Raw genomic sequence first — 25778 nt, 5'->3', positions numbered from 1 at the left:
TAAAAAATTTCATTAGATTTATTTTTAGTTTTCTTCTATGTTAAGATTCAGGAAGTATTCTGGATGCTAGATGGGTAAAAGCCAGCATAACTTGATCCTTCTCCTTAAGCATCTCAAGTTCTACTGTGGTAGGGAAACAGACGAATTACATGAAAGGGTTTACCATGAAGAATTAGCAGTCTTTTAGGGGGGTCATGAGAATGTAAAGGAGAGACACAAAGGAAGAAGCTGCATAGTGGGATGGACTGGGGATGAGTGGCCAAAGAAGAAACAGGATACCCAAGAAAGCCATCTCCTTGTATGTGTGAAGGAGCTCATCTGTATTTGACAATTTCACTTATCTTTGGGTTCACGTTCTTGATTCTGTCAGTGTAATCCTGAACAACATCTATGCCTTTCACCTAGAAAATAAATAGCAATAGCAGGGGGCTCTAGGAACACAGATGAGGACTATTTGAAAGTATTACTAAGCTTATTTTTCAAATGAGGGAACTGAGACACAGAGATGGTGAGAATTTTCCGTGGTCCCACCAGAAGTTAGTAATAAAGCTGATGTGACCTAGATAGCCTCATCCCAGGATGGCGGTTCCTTGAAAAATTAAAAATAAGACTACTATATGATCCAGCAATCCCCCTTCTAGATTTCAAATATAAGTGAGATTATAGAATATTTGCCTTGCTGTGTCTGACCTATTTCACTTAGCATAATGTCCTCCAGGTTCATCTGTGTTCTCCCAAGTGCAGGATTTCCTTCTTTTTAAAGACTGAATAATATTCTATTGCGTGTATGTGTGTGTGTGTGTGTGTGTGTGTGTGTGTGCGCACATTTTTTTGTCCATTGATCTTTCAATGGACACTTAGGTTGTTTCCATACCTTGGCTACTGTGAATAATGCTACAATAAAGATGGGAGTGCAGATATCTTTGAGATAGTGATTTTATTTCTTTTCAATATATACCCAGAAGGGGGATTGCTGGATTGTATAGTAGTCCTATTTTTAATTTTTAAAGGAACCTCCATACTGTGTTTCATAATGGCTGAACCAATTTACATTCCCACCAACCATGCACAAGGTTTTTCTCTGCCTCCTCACCAATACTTATCTTTTGAGGTTTTGTTAATAGCCATTCTAACAGGTGTGAGGTGATATCTCATTGTGGTTTTTGTCTGCATTTCCCTGAATATTAGTAATGTTGAGTACCTTTTCATCTACCTATGCCTATTTGTATGTCTTCTTTGGAAAAATGTATATTTAGGTCCCTTGCTCATTTTTAAATGGTCGTATTTTTTGGCTAATGAGTTATATGAGTTCATTATATATTTTGGATATTAACCCCTTATCAGGTATGGTTAGCAAATATTTTCTCCCATTCCATAATTTCTCTTTTCATTTTTAAATTTTTTCCTTTGCTATTCAGAAACATTTTAGTTTGATGTAGTCCAGCCTGTTTATTTTTGCTTTTGTTGCCTGTGCTTTTGTTGTCAAATCCAAAAAAAAAAAAAAAATCATTGTCAAGACCAATGTCAAGGAGCTTACCCCCTATGTTTTCTTCTAGGAGTTTTATGATTTCAGGTTTTATATTTAAATTTTGAAAACATTTTGAGTTTATTTTTGTGTACGATATCAGATAAGGGTCTAATTTCATTCTTTTGTATGTGGATATCAAGTTTTCTCAGCACCATTTATTGAAGAGACTATCCTTTCCCCATTGAGTATTCTTGTCTCCTTTGTCAAATATTAGTTGACCATATATGTGTGTGTTTACTTTCGAGCTCTTTTTTTCTGTTTCGTTGGTCTATGTATCTGTTTTAATGCCAGTACCATATGGTTTTGATAAATATAGCCTTTTAATAAGTTTCAAGTTAGTAAGTGTGAGGCCTCCATCTTCATTATTCTTGCTCAAGATTGCTTTAGCTATTTGGGAGCTTTTGTGGTTCTATAAAAATTTGGGGATTATTTTTTTTCTATTTCCGTGAAACATGCCACTGGAATTTTAAAAGGGATTGTACTAAATCTGTGTATTGTTTTGGGTAAAATGGACATTACAGCAACATTAATTCTTCTAATCCTTGAACACCAAATATATTTCCATTTATTTGTGTCTTCTTCAATGTTGTTTCATCAATGTTTTATAGTTTTCAGTGTACAGATCTTTAACTTATGGGTTAAATTTACTCCTAGGTATTTTATTCTTTTTGATGCTATTGTAAATGGGGTTGTGCTCTTGAGGTATTTTTGGATAGGTCATTGTTAGTATATAAAAACACAGGTGAATTTTGTATGTTGATTTTGTACCCTGAAACTTTTCTGAGTTCATTTATTAGTTTTGACAGTTTTTTTGTAGAATTTTTAGGAATCTCTCTATATAAGATAATTTCAACTGTAAATAGGGACAATTTTACTCCATCTTTTAGGATTTGGATGGCTTTTTTCCCCTTTACCTTGCCTAACTGCTCTGGCTAGAATTTCTAGCACTATGTTGAATAGAAGTGGTGAAAGTGGGCACCCTTGTCTTATTCCTGATGTTAGAGGAAAAGATTTCAGCTTTTCCCTGCATATCATGTTACATGTCATATATGCTTTTATTTTGTTGAGGTACATTCTTTCTATACCTAATTTGTTGAAAGCTTTTATTATGAAAGGATGTTGAATTTTGTCAAATGCTTTTTCTGCATCTATTGAGAAGATTATATGATTTTTATCCTTCATCTTGGTAATGTGATGTATCACATTTATTGATTTGCATAGGTAGAAGCATCCTTGTATCTCAGGAATAAGACTGACTTAATCATGTTGTGTAACTCTTTAATGTGCTGTTGAATTTCATTTTCTAGTATTTTATTGAAGAGTTTTGCATCTATATTCATCAGGGATACTGTGTTTTAATTTTCTTTTCTTGTAGTGTCCTTGTCTTGCTTTGTTATCAGGATAACCCTTTACAAATGAGTTTGGGAATCTTCTCTCCTCTTCAATTTTTTGGAAGAGTTTTAGAAGGATTGGTATTAATTCTTTCTGAAATGTTTGCTAGAATTTACCAGTGAAGCCAAAATTATAAATGAAAACTACAGTGAGATACTGCTGCACACCTATTAGAATGGCTAAAATCCCAAACACTGACAATACCAAATGCAGAAGAGGATGTGGAAAACCAGGAATTGTCATTCATTGCTGTTGAGTATGAGAAATTATATGACCACTTTGGAAGACAGTCTGGCAGTTCTTTCAAAGCTATTGATTTTGTATCCACATCCTTGTTTCTGTTGACATTAAACTAAAACTTACTTGAGGTATCACACAGAGATTAAAAGAGATATGATATATAGGATACCTGGTAGACATTTAGAATATCTATCAATGGGATATATAATTATTTCCTGGGTACTATTAGAAAAGAGTAGACTAGGGGCGCCTGCGTGGCTCACTCAGTTAAGCATCCAACTCTTGATCTCAGCTCAGGTCTTGGTCTTGGGGTTGTGAGTTCGGGCCCTGCACTGGGTTTCACACTGGGTGCAGAGCCTACTTAAAAAAAAAGGCAGACTAATACATCTTCAACTGTAGTCTACATTGATCAGATAGGTTTGTTAGGTCCTTATAACATTCAATTTCACAGAACCCTAAATATGCTATTGTACTAGGAATAATTATTTTTTTTCTGCCTAGATTTTAGCTCAGAGTCAGATCACAGAATCCCTGATTTCAGGAGTTGATGTGATCATCAGCAATTAATTATTAAATAATTTTCTCTGATGATTAAGTTCTCTGGGCCTCAGTTATAACTCATGTAAACCAGTTAAGAATAATGTCTACTTTGTATAATTGTTGTCATAATTTTAAAATATAATGCATTTAAAATGTTCAGCCTAGTGTGTGGCATATGATGAGTTCTCAGTACTGGAAATACTCATTATTAAACGTTACTAGTAACATGAAGCAGGATTCTGATTTCTCTGGTTTGTACCTTTCAATCTGGTTAATATTTTTTAGTGCATCTAGGACATATAGCAAGACACAAGCTACTCTAACAAGGCATATGGAAGAATAGAAGGAGCCTCTGTTTCTAAAAATTTATAATCTACTTAATGCAAAAGATTTTTTCCCAACTATTTTTTAAGATTTTATTTATTTATTTGTCAGAGAGAGCACACACAAGTAGGAGGAGTGGCAGGCAGAGGGAGAAGCAGGCTCCCCCACTAAGCAGGGAGCCTGTTGCAGCCTCAATTTCAGGACCCTGGGATCATGAACTGAGCCAAAGGCAGATGCTTATCCGACTGAGCCACCCAGGTGTCCCTAGTGCAAAAGATTTTTAAAAAGAGTGAAGAATGAAGGGCAAATTTGGGAAATAGTTCTTCTTAAAATAAAAATACTAATTAATAAATAACAATGTCACAATTGATTTAGGCCAAGATAATCAATGAATGATAAAATCATCAAGTGAAATATTATTAGAGAATAGGGTATTGAAGTTATTAACCCACAGATGACGACTTAACAATTACTAAAGGAAAATACTCATTTAGAGGCGCCTGGGTGGCTCAGTCGTTAAGCGTCTGCCTTCCGCTCAGGGAGTGATCCTGGAGTTCTGGGATCGAGCCCCACATCAGGCTCCTCTGCTGGGATCCTGCTTCCTCCTCTCCCACTCCCCCTGCCTGTGTTCCCTCTCTCGCTAGCTGTCTCTCTCTCTGTCAAATAAATAAATAAAATCTTAAAAAGAAAATACTCATTTAACTGGAAAATTAGTTGGTCACCAGTTTAACCAAGATTGAGGTAAACTGACATTATATGCCTTCTGATGTACAGTGTTAAATATATAATTACACTTCTGTAGAACTTTCACCAAAAATGTTTAACCAGAATCTAATTATGAAATTATGAAAATGAAAAGTATAGATTGTGGGACATTCTAAAGGAAAACTGGCTGGAGTGTTCAAAAGTCCAATGCCATGAAAAACAAGAAAAGTTTGAGGGATTTGTTTTAGATCTTTAAAAAAAAAAAGAAAAAAGAGAAGCATACATCCAATAGATCAAATAATTGAATCTTGTATTAGGGGAAAAAAAATCTATGAAAGACATTTGAGGAACATTTGAGGAAATTAAAAATACATTTATTTGTATAATATCATTGAATTAATATTAAATTTCTTAAGTTTGCTAACAGTCATGTAGGAAATGTCCTTATTTTTATGAGATGAATACTGAAATATTAAAAGTGTCATAATATCTGATTATTTCTTTCAAATGGTACAGCATAAAGTTTAGATAGTTTATAGATAGATGATTGATATAAATAAATAAGATAGAATGTGTGCAAGCAAACATGGAAGATTATTAACATTTGTGTTTGGGTACTCATTTTATGTTTTTATTTTTAAAGATTTTATTTTTAAGTAATCTCTACACCCAACATGGGGCTCGAACTCACAATCCTAAGATTAAGAGTTGCATGTTCCGCAGACGGAGCCAGCCAGGTGCCCCTCTGGGGACTCATTTTAGTCTTCTTTCAGTTCTTTCAAATTTTCTGTAAGTTTGAGATTTTTCAAAATTAAGAGTAGGAGGTAGATCTTTAGTTCAGTTGCCTAGCATCAGCTATAATCTAACAGACATAGAAACAAATTATCTACTAGTTTCCTAAATATTATATTGAAACTTGTGATTTATTATCAACAACCTCAAAGATGCAACACATGCCAAGGCAGAAAACAACACATGAAAAAAAATACCTCACGTATGCAACTTGGACAGATGCAAGTATTAATGCTCACTCTAAAAGAAGAATCATTTATAATTTAATAGTGGAAATAAATGTTTCTAAATAAATAAGTACATCATTTTCCCTTGGGAGGAGACATCATCTCAAGAAAACAATTAAATACGAAACTTTAGAATATAGTTTTTATGCAGTTATGCCACAAGTGATTTACATATGTCTCTTGAAATCTCAGAATCATAACTAGAGTATTTTTGTACATTCATTGTCCATCTAGGATTTGGTCAACCCATGCATTAGAAAATTATTCACTTCTTACTCTGTGTACAGTGATATACTCGGAAGACACATATTACTTATAGCCATTTTGTGGAGGTAAACAAGACTACCAGTCCTCCACTAGTTGGTTGAAGGCCAGATCAAAGAATGTTACTCCTTTTCCCACATTCCCTCACCCCCACTTTATTTTTTTTCTTGAATTATATGAGTTTGGTAAATATTTATGATTCCTTGGACCAAATACTTCAATTACCACAGCATCAAGTTTCCTTCTTCAATTCATGCAACTTCTGAAGACGGTAAATCTTTAGTGGAGATCAATGAACACAAAAAGCAGGTTATAAGTCAAAGTTTCAGTTTCCCAGATGGATTGCCCTGAATTTATACTTCCCCACAATTTGCAATATCTCCCTCTAGGTCAGGGGTTCATAAGGCCATTATTGGGGTTGGAGAGGTCAAAATTATTTTTGTAATAATATTAAAAGTTAGTTGCCTTTTTCACTCTTATTCACTCTCTAATAAATAGCAGATTTTTCCAGAGATGACAGGACCTGTGACGACATCCTCACTCTGACATTTAATGGAATGTGTGTTTGTATATTCTTGTATTTGAAAAATTTTCAGTTTTCATTTCTGATATAGTAAACATCAATTGACATGACTCACATAAGCTAAAGCACTTCAGCATCGTCAAAAATTTTTAAGAGTGTAAAGGGTTTCTGAGACCAAAATATTTGAGATTCATTGCTCTAGTTCATTCATTTAAAAAAAATTGAAAGTGCATCATTGGCCACGTAACAGGTTCTGTGACATATGATGCTAATACAAAGATAACTCTAAACCTGTATCAAAACCTACTATGTAGTACAAACTGTAAGTTAAGAGGTTTATGTACCTTATTCAATTTAAACCTCCCAATATACCTTCAAAAGGTATGGGCACCTTCGTTTTACAAGTGAGGAAAGTGAGTCCTTACGACCAAGTCTAAAACCCAGTAGTGTCCTATCAGACTATAAGACCAGTATAAATTCCACTTCATGTATGATGCAGGATATTCAGTCCTCCTTCACGTTTGTTTCTTTTCAATGAAGCTGAAAAGTCAGCAAAACTGGAGTCAGTCTTCCTGAGATAAAATTTTGGGATAAAAAAAAATTTAGGATGAAAACTCTATTGACATTTTAGTAACACTATCTGTAAGCATGTGTAACTTTTTTCTGTTTGACCAATACTTTCTCTCAGGGGGCATTTGGTTAGGATTCCTAGCCACAGCAACTCAATTTCTATAGGAGGCAGATATTATTAGGAGGCAGATATTATTACCTACACTGCATAACTGTTAGAAGAACTAAATGAAATAATGTTAGTATCAATTGCCATAAACTAATATTAATTACCAACACTTATTGAGTTTATATAATTGCTTGTTCTGAAGTATGTACATTTTCAGAGCTAAACTTTATAAACTGCTTCTACTGAGTCAGGCACAGTTCTAGGCACTTCATCATGTCATCATTTCATTTAATCCTCAAGGCAGCTCCAAGATGTGGCAACCATTATTATCTAATTTATGGTGAAGAGAATGAGTTACAGAGATGTTCAAAGAATATCCCATGGGTCACACTGAAATTTAGCAACGAAGCTGATATGAACCAGGCAGCCTGACCCCAGAGCATGTTCTGTGAGTCAGTTCACTGCATGGAGGAGGACAGAGAACTTGGCCAGGCTCCTCAGGTATAAAGCTGGGGGTGGACATCCAAGTCCAGGTCTATGGGACTTCAAATCTCTCCACTCTTAACCTATCCCTACCCTGTTATTCTTGCCACATTAGATGCTCAGTAAATAGGAACCCCTTCTCCTAGTCTACTTCACTGGTACTGTACAGTGAGTAGGTATTTATTTTGCACCTACTGTATGTCAGTCTGTGTGCACTGGGGTAAGAGAGAAGAATCAGGGATACTTCTTGATTTTAGTCTAGAAAAAGAGACAGAAACACATCGTATTATATTTGTCTGCTTGGGCTGCCATAACAAAATACCACAGCCTAGGTGGCTTAGAAAGAGAAAAAAAAATTCTTCCCACAGTTCTGGAGGTTAGAAGTCCAAGATCAGTGTGTTGGCAAGTTTGTTTTTTTTTTTTTTTTAAGATTTATTTATTTATTTGACAGAGACAGCCAGCGAGAGAGGGAACACAAGCAGGGGGAGTGGGAGAGGAAGAAGCAGGCTCCTAGCGGAGGAGCCTGATGTGGGGCTCGATCCTGGAACGCCAGGATCACGCCCTGAGCTGAAGGCAGACACTTAATGACTGCGCCACCCAGGCGCCCCTAGTTTGGTTTTTTCTGAGGCCTCTCTTCTTGGATTGTATCTGGGTGCCTTCTCACTGTTCTCACACGTCTTTCCTCTGTGTGTGTGTACATCCTTGGTGTCTCCCTGTGTGTCCAAATTCTCTCTTACATGGACACCAGTCAAGTTGGATTAGGGCCCACCTTGAGGGCCTTATTTTAACTTAGTCATTTCTTTAAAGACACCTACCTGGATACAGTTGCATTCGGAGGTACCGAGGCTACAATGTATGAATTTGGGGGTGACAAGATTCAGCCCATAGCAAATGTAACATAGAGTTTTTAAAAATAATCTCTTTCCCTTAAGGTCAGGTTGACTTCAGGCCTCAAATAGGATGAAATAAGGAAACAGAAATCTGGAAGACACATCTCAGGAATTCTGAAGATGCTGCTACAATTTTGGGTGATTTCAAAACAGTTTTATGACACAATAACCTGTAGCGCAGGAATACCTTATTTAATGAACACTCACTATGTGCCAGTCACTGCGGATATATTTATACATATACATATGCACACATATATAAATCTGTGTGTGTGTAAATGTAAAAAGTGTGTGTATGTATGTATACATATATGTATAATTTATTTTTCTATTTACTTGTGAGAGAGAAAGAGCAAGAAAGAGCACAAGCTGATGCAGCGGCAGGTAGAGGGAGAAGCAGGCTCTCCACTGAGCAAGGAGCCCAATGTGGAACTCGATCCCAGGACCCTGAGATCATGACCTGAGCCGAAGTGAGACGCTTAACCGACTGAGCCACCCAGGCATCCCTACATGTACGTATAATTTAATACTGAAAACAATACATCCAAGGCCAGTAAGTACTGGTCTTATTCGCATTTTGGAGATGAGGGATCATAGCTATAGGGAAGTTTAATCAAATTACCCAAGGTTATTTAGCAGAAAATAACAGAACCTAGAATCAAACCTACATGATATTCTGAATCCACAGTCAAATCTTTTTCTATGCTACTTTCCTTATAATGGAAAAAATAAATTACTTTCTCTGTCCCTGTCTGTGTCTGTCTCTGTCTCTCTCTGTCCTCTCTTATGAACAAGGAATGTCATTATTATTATCAAGTCACACAGTTATTCTCTTATTACTTCATTTAAGTAAAAAAAACCCATGTGTTACAGAAATTGTGTAACAAATTTTTATTATAAGCAATTCAACTCTATCGAGTAGGTCACGTAAGTACAAAATGAATTCCTTTGAATAAGTCAACAATTATTCTATGAGTATTTGCACTGAGTTAGGTATTAGCAGAATAAGAGTATGTTAAATCTTGCTCTCTATATTCAAAGATCCCATAGTCTGGTTGGAATGGCGGTGTATATCTATTTTGTACGCTGGTAAAACTGAAGGCAGTTTGATGTGGGCTGTTACGAGCATCAGATTATTTCTGGCACATAGAGTATATGCAGAGAAACTGTTCTGTGCCAGCACACTGACAAACTTGTATATGGGCCATGTAAAGTTTCAGAAGTTTGACCTGGAGCTGGGTAGAATGCCCTGTTGTCCTCCAGGAACATGGAAAGACGGCTGGTGTCTGAGACACTGCTACAAGACCAATTCTCACCATCTCCCTTATCACCTCTCTGGTTCTAAGACTTTTCATCTTGATTTCCTCCCTTCCCCCTGACCTCAGGGTACAGGTGAAAGCTACAGAATAGCCCAATGCCTAGCTGCAATGTGGAAATGACTCCTAAGCAAGAGTTCCACATCAGTGATGATGCCTTTCATCTGGCTAATTTTGCTTTGATGTCATGCTGTGGAACAAGGGAGGTGGGAGGTGACACCATGTTTATATTATTTTTCCTGTCTATGTAAGAAATGAAGGGACTCTATCTGGGCTTGTTGTTACTGACCAAAACTGTCAGCTTGTTTGACAGGAAGCTTTCAGTAAATGTTACTACTTCTATCATACATCATTTGAGCATTAGGGATTAGCACAGTCCAGGTGTATAGCATCTGTCAATAAACGGAAAGAATTATCATTTATGCACATTTCACTATTCATAAGGGAAAATCTGGAATAATAAAATCCGTAATTGCAGACAGAATATACAGAATTCCAGTGTTCTTGATACAGATTTGATCTTTATCTGAGGATATGATGATCTAGCCCTAAGGAATACACAGATTCTGGCATCATGTGGAATGTTGAGTCTAGCTATTAGGGTCAGAAATCTCTGGGTACATGATAATAATACTAAAATCCCTCTTTACTGTGCCAGATACTGTTTGGAGTTCTTAACATGTACCATCTATTTTGATCCTTACAAAAATCTAGAAGGCATGTGCGATTACTGTGCCCAATTGACAGATGAAAAAACATAGGATCCCAGGTTCACTAATTTGTCCAGAACCACATAGCAAGTCAATGGTAAAACTGGAATTGAAACCCAGGATGTCTGACTCTGAAGCTAAGCTCAACATGCTAGGAGATCATGAAAATCACAAAATTGCTTAGAGCCTCAATTTCAATGTCCATAAAATGGGAAGAAACATAGGAGTTTCCACATAGGAAAGCTGTTTTATTATTTATTTATTTTTTAAAAAGATCATATTTATTTATTTGTCAGAGAGAGCAAGAGAGTACAAGAAGGAGAGTGGCAGGCAAAGGGAGAAGCAGGCTCCCTGCTGAGCAAGGAGCCCCATGTGGGATCCTGGGATCCTGACCTGAACCAAAGGCAGCTGCTCAACCAACTGAGCCACCCAGGTGCCCCAGAAAGCTGTTTTTAAAATATGTTCTTAAAGAACAGAGCTTTTTAAAAAATAATTTATGTATTTGACAGAGAGAGACGGGGGGTGGAGAACAAGCAGGGGGAGCAGCACAGGGGAAGGAGAAGCAGACTCTCTGTTGTGCAGGGAGCCCAAAGTGGGACTTGATCCCAGAATCCTGGGATCATGACCTGAGCCAAAATCAGATGCTTAACTGACTGAGCCACCCAGGAACTGCTAAAGAACAGAGCTTAATGGCTGACATACAACAGGCACTCAATAAATAGTTGCTTAAAGTTTTTTTAATTGTGGTAAAATACATATAAAATTTATTATGTAAAAATTTTTAAATTTAAAAAAATTTAATTTTATTATCTTAAAAATATTTAATTTTATTATCTTAAAATTTTAAGTCACTAGTATTAAATATATTCATGCTGTTGTGCAACAAAGCCATAGAACTTTTTCGTCTTGCAAAATGGCAACTCTAGAACCATAAAACAACAACATTCCATTTCCCCCTACCCCAGCCCTTGACAAATGTTATACTTTCTGCTTATGAGTTTAACTGCCCTAGACATATAAGTGGAATCATATAGTATTTGTCTTTTTGTGACTGGCTCATGTCACTTAGGATAATGTCTTCAGGGTTCATTCATGTCGTACAATAAGTCAAGATTTCTGTCCTTTTTAAGGCTGAATAATATTCCATTGTAGGTACATACCACATTATCTTTACACATTTATCCATTGAGGGGGACTTGGCTTGCTTCCACTTGTTGGCTATTGTGAATAGTGCTGCTATGAACATAGGTGTGCAAATGTCTCTTCAAGACCTTTCTTTCAATATTTTTGGATATATACCCAGAAATGGAATTGCAAGATCATACAGTAGCTCTAATTTTAATTTTTTAATGAACGAACTACTGTTTTCCACAGTGACTGCACCATTTTACATTCCCACTAACAGTGTGCAGAATTTACAATTTCTTCACATTCTTGACCACACTTGTTATTTTCCATTCTTTTTTTTTAAAGAGCAGCCATCCTATGGGTGTGAGGTAATACTGTAATTTTGTTTTGCATTTCCCTAATGATTAGCAATATTGAGCGTCTTTTTACATGCTTGTTGCCGATATGTATATAATTTTTGTAGAAATGTCTATTCAAGTCGTTTGCCCATTTTTAAAGTAAGATTAATATTGTTGTTATTGTTGGATTGTAGTGATCCTTTATATATTCAAGATATTACCTCTTATCAGATACAGGATTTGCTAATGTTTTCTCCCATCCTGTAGGTTGCTTTTTTCACTCTGTGGATTGCATCCTCTGATACACAGTTTTTAATTTTAATGTTCAATTTATCTATTTTTGTTGCCTATGCTTTAGGTGTCATATCCAATAAATGATTGCCAAATTTAATGTTATGAAGGTTCCCCCTGTTTTCTTCCAAGAGTTTTATAGTTTTTGCTCTTATGTTTAGGTCTTTGATTCATTTTGACTTAATTTTTATATATGATATAAGTTAAGAGCCCACCTTCACTCTTTTGCATGAGGATTTCCAGTTATCTCAACAGCATTTGTTGAAAAGACTCTGCTTCTCCATTGATAGTTATTAGTACCCTTGTCCAAACTCATTTGACCACATATGCAAAGGTTTATTTCTGGGCTTCCTATTCTATTCCATTGGTCTATATGTTTGTCTTCATGCCAGTACCACACTCTTTTGATTAATGTAGCTTTGTAATATGTTTTGAAATCAGAATGTGTGAATTCTCCAATTTCATTCTTTTTCAAGATTTTGGGGGGGCTATTTGGAGTCCCTTGATTTGCATTTCCCCGATGATTATTGATGTTGAGCATTTTTTCATGTACCTATTGGCCATTTGGATGTCTTTTTCAGAAAAATATCTATTTGATTCCTCTGCCCATTTGTGAATTGGATTTTTGTTTTCATTATTATTAGGCTGTGTGAGTTCTTTAAATTTTGGATATTAACCCCTCATCCAGTATATGGTTTGCAAAAATTGTCTCCCATTCTTGAGGTTGCCTTTTCATTTTGGGGGGTTTTTTTTGTTGTTGTTCTTTACAGAATTTTTTTAGTTTGATGTAGTCCCATTTGTTGATTTTTGCTTTTGCTGTTTGTGCTTTTGGTGCCATATCCAAGAAATCATTGCCAAGGCCAATGTCAGGAAGCCTCTTTCCTGCATTTTCTTTTAGGAGTTTTATGGCATAAGGTTTTATGTTTAAGTTTTTGATCCATTTCAAATTAAATTTTGTGAGTGGTGTAAGATAGAGGTCCAGTTTCATTTTTCTGCATGTGTTTATTCAGTTTTCCCCAATACCATTTTTTTAAATATCCTTTTTTTAAAAAAGATTTTATTTATTTGTCGGGAGGGGGGGTGAAATAGCATGAGTGCCCAAGCAGGGGAAGCAGCAGGCAGAGGGAGAAGCATTCTCCCGGCTGAGCAAGGAGCCCGATGTAGGACTGATTCGGTCCCAGGACCCTGGGATCATGACCTGAGCCGAAGGCAGAAGCTTCTATATATGAAGCTGGCAGTCTGTAATGTAGCTTGGACAGAACTCAGTTCCTTCATTTCATTAAATTCTCATATTTCAAGTCAGACTTTTGGTATTCTCCTGGAATGCATAGGTATCTTCTTCATTTTCAGAAATTTGCTAACTTTTGCTTTAGTTTTTTTCCTTTTTACATTTGCATTCTTAAAAATTTTTTTATTATTTTAGTCACCATACAGTATATCATTAGTTTTTGATGTAGTGTTCCATGATTCATTGTTTGCGTATAACACCCAGTGCTCCATGCAATACGTGCCCTCCTTGATACCCATCACCAGCCTATCCCAATCCCCCACCCCCCTCCCCTCTGAAACCCTCAGTTTGTTTCCCAGAGTCCATAGTCTCTCATGGTTCATTACCCCTTCTGTTTGCCCCCCCTTCATTCTTCCCTTCCTTCTCCTACCAATCTCCCTGCTATTCCTTATGTTCCACAAATGAGTGAAACCATATGATAATTGTCTTTCTCTGCTTGACTTATTTCACTTAGCATAATCTCCTCCAGTCCCGTCCATGTTGCTGCAAATGTGGGGTAATCGTTCTTTCTGATGGCTGAGTAATATTCCATTGTATATATGGACCACATCTTCTTTATCCATTCATCTGTTGAAGGGCATCTCGGCTCCTTCCAGAGTTTAGCTATTGTGGACAATGCTGCTATGACTGCCAACTTCATATATAGAAGACAAGGCAAAACCCAAAGTAAAGATTTGACAGTAATGATACAACAAGACATTTTTGGTTTGAGACAGTTTCTTACATAGACTGTGGGAAGAAGAATAAACCAAAAGTGCTAGTCCCTAGTGATCCTTGCCTCACACACCACAAAGGACCACACTGACACATAAGGGATCAGGTGCCCGCTCCACAATTTGCAGGAGACCCTGGTACTGGGGAGCCAGTTGTAGACTATAGCTAAGCAGTCTTCTGTTCTGCACCTCAGTCTCAGGTGAGCTGGGCAGAAAGTTCCAAATCTTATTTGAACCCCGGAGGTGATGAGAAACTGTTTCATGACATCTTCTCAAGGGAGACAGAGAAGTGAGTGGGGGATGACCTCCCAGAAGCTCCTTAGAGGCCTCCCATCCTCATGTGTTCCCCGAGGAGTACAAGTTGTACTGCCAAGACTCAGATAAGCTGAGTTCAAGCCTTCACCTGTATGTGCTTCACCTGTATGTGTACATGCAAGGTCAACAGGATGCCATGGTCAGACAGCAAACAAAACAGTACCCTCCTGGACTCTTGCCCCTCGTTACAAAGCACTGTAGCAGTTAAGTCAATAAAGAATTCAGATACAAAAAAAGGCAGATGTTTAACTGACTGAGCCACCCAGGCATCCCTCCCAACACCATTAGATGTCCTTGGCTCCCTTGTTGAATATTAGTTGACATAATATGTGGGGTTTAATTCTGGGCTCTCTATTCTGTTTCATTGGTCTGTGTGTTTATTTTTATGCCAGTACCTTACTGTTTTCATCACTATAGCTTGGAGTATAGTATGAAATCAGAGGTGTGATGCCTCCAGCTTTGTTCTACTTTCTCAGGGTTGCTTTGACTATTTGGGGCCTTTTGTGGTTGCATACACATTTTAGAATTGCTTTTTTCTATTTCTGTGAAGAATTCCATTAGAATTTTAATAGGAGGGGCTCCTGAGTGGCTCAGCCATTAAGCGTCTGCCTTCAGCTCAGGTCATGCTTCTCCCTCTCACACTCCCCTTGCTTGTGTTCCCTCTCTCACTGTCTTTCTCTGTCAAATAAATAAATAAATAAATAAATAAATAAATAAATAAATAAATAAATAAAATCTTTATAAAAAAAGAATTTTAATAGGAATTGCCTTGACTCTATAAATGGCTTTGGGTGGTGTGGACATTTTAACAATATTCATTCTTTTGACTCATGAACATGAGATGTTTTTCCATTTGTTTGTGTCTTCCTTGATTTCTCTCAAGGATGTCTAGTGGTTTTCATTATACAGATCTTACATTTCCTTGGTTAAATTTATTCCTAAGTATTTTATTGTCTTTGATGCTATTGTGAATGGGATAGTTTTCTTTACTTCTTTTTAAGATGTTTACTTTTTAGTGTATAGAAATGCAATTGATTTATGTGTGTTGATTTTACATCCTGTAACTTACTGAATTTATTGATTAATTCCAACAGTTTTTGGTTGTGTCTTTGGGATTTTTTTTACATACAAAATCATATCATTTGCAAAAAATGAAAAATTTACTTATTCCTTTCTGATTTGGATGTCTTTTATTTCTTTGTCTTCCTAATTGCTTTAGCTAGGACTTTCAGTACTATATTGAATAAGAGTGATGCAAGTGGGCATCCTTGTCTTGTTTACCACTGAATATAATGTTAACTGTGGGTTTGTCATATAAGGCCTTTATTATGTTGAGGTATGTTCTTTCTATACCCAATCTGTTGAGAATTTTTATCATGAAGGGATTTTGTATTTTGTCAGATGCTTTTCTGCATCTATTGAGATAATCATGTGATTTTTATCTTTTATTTTTTTAATTTGGTGTATACATTTATTGATTTATTGATTTCATTTATTGATAGAACCATCCTTCCATCCCAGGTATAAGTCCTACTTGGTCATGATGTATAATTCTTCCAATGTGTTCTTGAATTTGGTTTGCTGATGTTTTGTTGAGAATTTTTGCATCTATATTCATCAGGGATGTTGACCTTTAGGGGCTTTTTTCTTATAGTGTCCTTATCTGGCTTTGGTATTAGGGTAATGCTAGCCTCATAGAATGAGTTTGAAAGTGTTCCCTCCTCTTCAAATTTTTGGAAGAGTTTGAGAAGGATTGGCATTAATTTTTCTTTAAATATTTGGTAGAATTCATCAGTGAAGCCATCTCATCCTGGGGTTTTCTGTGTTGGGAGGTTTTAATTACTGATTCAATCTCTTTACTCGCTATTGGCCTGTTCTGATTTTCTATGTCTTACTGATTCATTTTTGGTAGGTTGTGTTTTTATAGAAACGTATCCATTTCTTCTAGGTTATTTGATTTGTTGGCATGTAACTATAGACAGTAGTTTCTTATTATCCTGTGTATTTCTGTGTTATCAGTTGTAATGTCCCCTCTTTCATTCCTAATTTTATTTGAATTTTCTCACTTTCTTTCTTAGTCTGGCTAAAGATTTGTCAGTTTTGCTTATCTTTTAAAAGGCAGCTTACTGGGGTGCCTGGGTGGCGCAGTCAGTTAAGCATCTGCCTTCAGCTCAGGTCATGATCTCAGGGTCCTGGAATCAAGCCCTGCATCAGGCTCCTTGCTCAGCAGGAGCTTGCTTCTCCCTCTCCTCTCCGCTTGTGCTCTCACTCACTATCTCTGTCACTATCTGTCTCTCTCTCAAATAAATAAATAAAAATAAAATATTTTAAAGAAAAGCAGTGTACTTTTGTTAATCCTTTTATGTTGTTTTTCTGATCTCTAATCTTTATTCTTTCCTTCCTTCTGTTAACTTTGGGCTTAATTTGATCTTCCTTTTCTGGTTCCTTGAGGTGGAGAGTTAGGTTGTTTATTTGAAATCTTTCTAATTTCTCAATATATGCATTTATCTCTATAAACTTCCCTCGCAGAACTGCTTTTGCCGTATCCCATAGGTTTTGGTATGTTAGGTTTCCATTTTCATTTGTTTTGAGATATATTTTATTTCCCTCTTAATTTCTTCTTTGACTCATTGATTCTTTAGAGTGTGTTATTTAGAGGCACCTGGGTGGCTGAGTCAGTTAAGCATCAGACTCTTGGTTTCATTTCAGGTCATGATCTCAGCGTCATTAGATTAAGCCCCATCTTGGGTTCTGCACTCAGTGCAGAGTCTGCTGGGGATTCTCTCTCTCCCCCCGCCCCTCCCCCTGCTTGTGTGGGTGCGCACTCTCTCTTTCTCTCTCTAAAATAAAGTCTTTAAAGAAAAAAGTGTGTTAGATTCCACATATTTGAAGGTTTTTTGGCTTTCCTTTTGTTGATTTCTAGTTTCATACCATTGTGATCAGAAAATAGAGTTCATATGATTTCAGTTTTCTTAAATTTGCTAAGATTTGCTTTGTGTCCTATGATCTGTCCTGAAGAATGTTCCAGTATATTTGAGTAGAATGTATATCCTGCTGCTGTTGGATGGAATATTCTATATATGTCTGTTATATCCATTTGGTCTACAGCATGTTTTAAGTTCAGTGTTTTCTTGATTTTCTGTCTGGATGATCCATCCATTGCTGAAAGTGAGGTATTGAAGTCTCCTCCTATTATTATATAATTGTGTATTTCTCCCTTCAGATCTATTAGTATTTGCGATATATTTGGGTGCTCCAATGTTGGGTGCATGTATTTATGATTCTTATATTTTCTTGTTGTTTTGACCACTTAATCATTATATAATGACGTTCTTTGTCTCTTGTTACCATTTCTGGCTTACAGTCTATTTTGTCTGATATAAGTATGGCTATCTCCACTTTCTTTTGGTTTTCATTTGTGTGGAGTATCTTTTTTCATCCCTTCACTTTGAGCCTGTTTGTCTTTAAAGTTGAATGAGCCTCCTGTAGGCAGCATATAGTTGGGTCTTTTTTTTTGTAATCCATCTAGCCACTTCATGCCTTTTGATTGGTGAATTCAATTCATTTACATTTAAAGTGATTACTGATATGTAAGGACTTACTATTGCCCTCTTATTGATTGTTTTCTGGTTGTTTTATATTTCCATTTTTTAATTTTTCCCCTTCTTTCTGCCTACCTTTGTAAATTGGTAGTTTTCCACAGTTACTACTCTGTTTCCCCTTTTTTATGTTTTGTAAACTTTAGATTTTTTCTTTGCAGTTTCATGAGGCTTACATAAAACATCTTATAGATGAAATCATCCATTTTTTGCTGACAGCAACTTATCTACATTCATTTTTGAAGGCTTTGCCCTTTTACTCTTCCCCCCTTTTTTGATGTCACAATTTACCTCTTTTATGCTGTGTATTTGTTAACAAATCCAAGTAGCTATAGTTATGTTTAATACTCTTTTCCTTTAACTTTGATACTGTAGTTAAGTAATTAATATACCATCCTATTATAGAATTGGAGTCTTCTGAATCTGGCTATATATTTTTCATTTTATCGGTATGTTGTATACTTTTATACATTTTCACATCTCTGATTATTGTCTTTTTATTTCAGCATGAAGAACTCCCTTTAGCATTTCTTCCAAGGCAAATCTAGTGGTGATATACCTTCTCAGCTTTTATTTGTCTGTGAGTCTTTATTTCTCCTTCATATCTGAAGGATAATTTTTCTAGATAGAATATTCTTAGCTGGCAATTTTTATCTTTCACCGCTTTGAATATGTCATTTTACTCTCTCTTGGCCTATATGGTTTCTGCTGAGAACTTTACCGATAGCCCAATGGGTGTTCCTTTGTAGGTTGTACTCTTTTTTTCCTCCCTAGTGGTCTTTAGTATTCTTTTTTTTACCTTTGATTTTTGATGGTTTCATTATAATGTGCCCTGGAGAAGGTCTTTTGGCATTGAGATAATAGGATCATCTGTTAGCTTCTTTTCCCCAAGCTTGGGAAGTTTTTAGCTACTGTTTTTTAACTAAAATTTCTTCCCCCCCTTTCCCTCTCTATTCTTTCCAGAATCCTGATTATTTAAATGTTTGCCCTTTTAATTGAATCCCATAGATCATGTAGGCTTTCTTTGCTCTGTATTCTTTTCTCTTTTTTTCTGTTGTAAATGTGTTGTTTCAAAATTCCTATTCTGCCAGTCATTTATTCTATCTTCTATCTGTTCTACTCTACTACAGATGCTTTCTGTTGCATTCTTCATCTCATTCATTGAATTATTCAGCTCCTGAATTTCTATTTGGTTCTTTTTTATAGTTTCAATCTGTTTTATAAGAGATTTTTAAAAAGATTTTATTTACTTATTTGAGAGACAGTGAGCGAGCAAGCGAGAGAGTACAAGCAGGGGAAGAGGCAGAAGCAGGCTCTCCACTAAGCAGGGAGCCTGTTGTGGGGCTCGATCCCAGGACCCCAGGAACATGACCTGGGCTGAAGGCAGACGCTTAACGCACTGAGCCACACAGGCACCCTGTTTTATAAGAGATCATAAGAAATTTTGTTCATGTATTTTTTTCTTAATCTCATTGATCTTTCTGAGTTATAGCTTGTTGAGTTTCTTCAGTACAGCTATTTTGAATTCTTTATCAGTTGATTGCATTATTCTGTGTCTTTGGGTTCAGTTGCTGGAGAATTATTGATACCTTTTCACAATGGCATATTTCCTTGATTTTTTGAGTTCCTTGTATTTCTGAGTTGCTACTTTCTCACTTTAAGTATCTTTACTTATTATTTTCAGATGGTGTACTTTTTGTTGGTGTTATTTCTCTGGGGAATAACAGATTTATAAGGGATAGACCTGCTTTACTCTTGTTCCCTCTTATGGCAGAATTTTTAACTTTATGTTTTCTCTTGTTATTATAATTTGCCAAGCTGCCTGCAGAAAGCTTCTCTTTCTTTAGTTTTACAAAAGGTGGCACTGCAGCTCCAGTTTGTGTTTTCTCCCTTGCCCACAGATTTTGGACTATTTTTCCAAGAGCACTCAAATTATCTGACTTTCTCTCACTGCCACACTAGGAAGCACACACAAGGAGCTGCCCACAGGGTAAGGTAGGTGGGGAGATTTAGCACTTAGAGCTTTAGGGATACCCATGGCCTGGTGGGGCAGTGCTTCGTTGGGGTACTCTCAAAGGTTTGTGGGCAGATTCCTGCTGAAGTCCTGAAGAAGACAGCTGGGAATTGCGTTCCTTTAATGCCTTTTAATATTCATACCTGCTTCCTTCCCTTTCTCCTCCCTTCCTCCAGTGATGTAGGTCTTTCCTCAGAAATCTGGGTGCTACTGGAGAGAAATAGGCTTCTCTAGTTACCACTGCACTGAGATAGCCAGTCTCTCACTGCTTTTGCTTTCCACTCCTCCATGGAAGATGTTCCAGTTTCCACCTCCTCTATAGGAAGATCACCACTGCTGCTGCCAAACAGCTCAGATCCTTGCACTGTAATCCTGGGGAAGGAGGTGGCTGTGGTGATAACCTCCCTCTACTGTGTGTCCAAACTCATCTCTATCTCACTGCAAAGGTATGCTGGAATCTCCCTCCGACAGGCTGGACTCTAATAATTTTCTCATGTGTGGGTATCTGCCCAGGTGTGCCATTCTTCAGGTTTTCTTTCTGACTGCAGCGATTGGGGGTAGGGTGAGTTCACAACTTCCTTGGGTCCACAGCCCTTACAGAAGTCTTGTTTGTTTATTTTTTTAAGATTTTATTTATTTATTTGACAGAGAGAGAAAACGAGGACAAGCAGGGGGAGCAGCAAGCAGAGGGAGAAGCAGGCTCCCCACTGAGCAAGGAGCCCAATGTGAGACTCAATCCTAGGACCCTGGGATCATGACCTGAGCAGAAGGCAGATGCTCAACCAACTGAGTCATCCAGGCGTCCCATTGTTTATTTTTGGATGCACAGGTGGGAGCGAATCTTCCTGGATCCTTGGACGAAAGGTGTACTTTTGTTCAGTTATAGATGTCTATTTATTTAAAAAGTGGGGGGAGAAAAGAACAAGTTATGTTGCCATGATGCTGATGCAACTCTAGTTGGGGACTTTAACATAACTTTCTCAACAATGGATAGATTGTCCACTCAGAAAATCGGTAAGGAAACATTGGACTTAAACTACACAATAGAGCTACACAATAGATGTACCTAACAGACATTTACAGAACATTCCATCCAAAAGCAGTATACGTAGTCTCCTCAAGTGTACATGGAATATTCCCAGGATAGATCATATGTTGGGCCATGAAACAAGTCTTAATAAATTTAAGAAGATTGTAAGCATATCAAGCATCTTTTCTGACTCCAATGGTACGAAACTAGAAATAATTACAAGAAGAAAACAGGAAAACTCACAAATATGTGGAAAGAAAACAACACCCTACTGAACAACTAATAGGTCAAAGAAGGAATAAAAAGAGAATTCAAAAAATATATTCAGACAAAGAAAGGAAGTACTAAAACTTATGGGATGTAGCAAAAGCTATTGTAAGAGGGAAGTTTATAATGATAAATGTCTACATTAAGAAAAAAATCACAAATAAACAACCTAACTGTATACCTTAGGTAACTAGAAAAAGAAGAACAAACTAAGCCCAAAGTTAGTAGAAGGAAGATGATAACAAAGATCAAAGCAAAAATAAATGAAATAGAGACTACAAAAAAAAAAAAAACCCACAAGAAAAGATTGAGCTGTTTATTTGAAAAGAAAAATAAAATTGACAAAACTTTGGATAAAAGAAAAAAAAGAGAGGGTTTAAATAAATTATAAATGAAAGAAAAGACATTATAACTCATACCACACAAAGGATCACAGGAGACGAAAAGACTACTATGAATAATTATATGCCAACAAATTGGACAACATAGAAGAAATGGAAAAATTACTAGAAACAATCTACCAATACTGAATCACGAAGAAATTCATAATCTGAGCAGACCAGTTATTAGTAAGGAGGCAAAATCAGTAATCAAAAATGTCCCAAGAAAAATGTCCAGGACCATATGATATCATTCCAATTCTTCTCAAACTATTCCAAAAATTTGAAGAGGAAGGAACACTTCCAAACTCATTTTATGAAGTCAGCATTACCCTGATACCAAAGCCATACAAGGATACTACAAGAAAATAAAATTAGAGGCCAGTATCCCTGTTGAACACAAATGCAAAAATCCTCAACAAATATTATCAAATTGAATCCAACAGCACATTAAAAATATTGTACACCATGAGAAAGTGGAATTTATCCATGGGATGCAAAGATGTCTTTGCAAATCAGTAAGTGTGTTACACCACATTAACAAAATAAAGGATAAAAATGTGATAATTTCAATAGATGCAGAAAGATCATTTGACAAAATCCAACATCTTTTTGTAATGAGAACTCTCAACAAATTAGGTATAGTAGAACTGTACTTCAACATAATAAAGGCCATATATGACAAGGCCACATGTGACATCATATTCATTGGTGGAAAGCTGAAAGTTTTTCCTCTACGATCAGGAACAAGAAAGAGTGCCCATTCTCACCAATATTTTCAACATAGTATTAAAAGTCCTGGTCAGAATCATTAGACAAAATAAATAGATAAAAGAAAATAAATAAGGCATCCAAATCAGAAAGGAAGAAGTAAAACTGTCTCTTTTTGCAGATGACGTGATATTATATACAGACAACCCTAGAGACCCAACCAAAACTTTGTTAGAACTAATCAGTGAATCCAGTTAAGTTGTAGGATACAAACTCAGTATGCAAAAATCAGTTGCATTTCTATATAGTAACAACAAACAATAAGAAAGAGTAAATAAAATAATCCCATTTATAATTTTATCAAAAAGAATAAAATACTTAGGAATTAATTCAACTAAGCAATCTCCAGATTCAATGCAATCCCTATCAAAATTCCAATAGCATTATTCACAGAAATAGAAAAAAAATTCTAAAATTTGTATGGAACCACAAAAGACCCTGAATAGCCAAAGCAATCTTGAGAATGAATAACAAAGCTGGAGGCATCACAATTCCTGATTTCAAATTATTTTAGAAAACTATAGTACTCAAAACAGTATGGCACTGACATGAAAACAGACACATAGATTAATGGAGTGGAGTAGACAGCCCAGAAATAAACCCACACATCTGTGGTCAATTAATTTATGACAGGATCCAAGAATATACAATGGGGAAAGGATAGTCTCTTTAATAAATGATATTAGTAAACTATATCATCACATGCAAAAAAAATGAAAATGGACCCCTATTTTACACCATAAAAAATAATCTCAAATGAATTAAATATTTAAATATAAGACCTGAAATTGTATAACACTTAGAAGAAAACATATGGAATCAGTTCTTTGACATTGGTCTTGGCAATGATTTTTTTGACACCAAAAGCAAAAGCCACAAATGCAAAAATAAATGGGAGTACATTAAACTAAAAAAGCTTCTGCTCAGCAAAGGAAACTGTCAATAAAATGAAAGGGCAACCTATGGAATGGGAAATAATATTTGCAAACTACCTGATAAGGGGTTAATAATCTAAAATATACAAGGAACTCATACAACTCAATAGAAATCAAGCAAATAACCCAAATAAAAATTGGGGAAAGGACTGAAATAGACACTTTTTTCAAAAAAGACATAAATCATCAGGGAAATACAAGACCACGATGTGATATAACCTCAGACCTGTTAAGATGGCTATTATCAAAAAGACAGATAAGAAACTCTAGTGAGAATGTAGATAGAAGGGAAATCTTGCACAGAGTTCTTGGGAATTTAAATTGGTACAGTTACTGTGGAAAACAGCATGGAGATTTCTCAAGAAATTACATAGAACTACCCTATGATTCAGCAATTCTACTTCTGCATACAGATCCATAGGAAACAAAACCAAAGATACTAAAGAGGTATCTCTACTGCCATGTTCATTGCAGCCATAACCAAGGTATAGATACAACCTAGGTGTTTGTCAGTGGATGAATGGATCAAGCAAATGTGGGATTATGTATATATACAATGGAGTATTATTCAGCCTTAGAAGGAAATCTTGCCATTTATGACAACATGGTTGACTCTAGAAGGCATTACGCTAAGTGAAATAATCCAGAGAAAAACAAATATTGCATGGTATTACTTATATGTGGACTTCTAAAAATAGAAAAGATAAAAAAAATTAGAAACAATAGAAAAGTGGGCCTTGGGTGGAGGAAATAGGGAGAGTTTGGTAAGAGTACACACTTTTTTGGGCATTGAGCTGGCTCAGGCAATCGAGTGACCTGACCAATTCTTGGTTTCAGCTCAGGTCTTGATCTCAGGGTCATGAGTTCAAGCCCCATGCTTGACTCCACACTGGGGGTGGAGTCTACTTAAAAAAAAAGCAAACACTTTCAGTTATAAGATTAATAAGGTCTAAAGATGTAATGTATAGCATGATGGCTAGAGTTGATAACACTGTATTGTGTAACTGAAATTTCTAAGAAGGTAGAACTTAAATGTTCTCTCCAAAAAAAGGGAGTAAATGTGTGAGCTGATAGATTTATGTGAAGTGTTCACTAACTCGATGGGGAGAACCCTTTTACAATGTATACATATATCAAATTATCATGTTGCACACTTTGAATATCTTACAGCTTTTAATGTCAGTTTTACCTCAATAAAGCTGAAAGAAAAAGAGTAAAGGGAAGGAGAGTGATGAGGTGTGGGTATGGGGGTGTGGAAGTGAAAGCACATGGTTTCAAAGAATATAGAAATGTTTAGTATGACCAGATGAAGGATGGATTATAGAGGCATGGGGGACAGTTGAGAAGTAAAGAAGTAGAATCCATTCAAGCAATTGGATTGGAAATTATATTGAGGAAGTAATAGAAAAAGTTCTAACACTTTAGCTGACAGCCCAGTTTTTGTAGTCTTAGCTGCAGCAGTTGTTAGCAAAGTTCCCTCTTCCATTTAAAATGCATCATGACATTAAAATATTTTTTTCTGTTAAAAATATTTTAAAATATTTATTATTTCCCTGAAACTCACTGCCATATTTGCAGAGATCTTAGGGTAGATCTGTGAAGAACTGGCTGAAAAGCATAAGGAGATAGGATGAAAAGTATTTACTGCTATATCAGTTTTAAAAAGGAAGGAAACCAGGGAGAATTAGTGGACCATAATTAAATGAGAGACTGTATTCTTGTGACTCTTAAATAGCTACGGATTCGACTGGGGCAAGTCATTAAAGATTTATTGGTCTCAGTTTTTCACTTATAAAATGGGATAACAATATCTAAAGCTTTTTTGTGAGGAATAAAAGAGAGAATATACATTAAGTGCTTAGTACATTGGAAATCATTACATGAATTCGCTATATATCTTTTTTACCCAAAGAGAAAAATGTGTTCCTTTCTCTTTAAATATCACAAAATTGGTTGTATGTTAATACAGATTTTCTGTATATTCTTTGAATGTGTGAAGTTGTGTGTATATGTGTGCAAGTGTCTATGCAATGTGTCCAGATGCCTCTGCTTTTTGAAGTCATTAAAGCCACAGTTTTGTATGTTAAAAAGCAAAG

General features: G+C 36.1%; 1 protein-coding gene across 1 annotated transcript in view; it reads right to left on the bottom strand.

Moving 5' to 3' along the window:
* The window catches only part of LOC125281250 (centromere protein V-like protein 3), a 35338-nt gene that overhangs the window by 1243 nt on the left and 8317 nt on the right, over positions 1 to 25778 (bottom strand).

Source organism: Ursus arctos, chromosome X (genome assembly GCF_023065955.2).
Source record: "Ursus arctos isolate Adak ecotype North America chromosome X, UrsArc2.0, whole genome shotgun sequence".
Lineage (NCBI taxonomy): Eukaryota > Metazoa > Chordata > Mammalia > Carnivora > Ursidae > Ursus > Ursus arctos.
The sequence above is the reverse complement of the archived record's forward strand: the minus strand, read 5'-3'. Positions and strand labels throughout refer to the sequence as shown.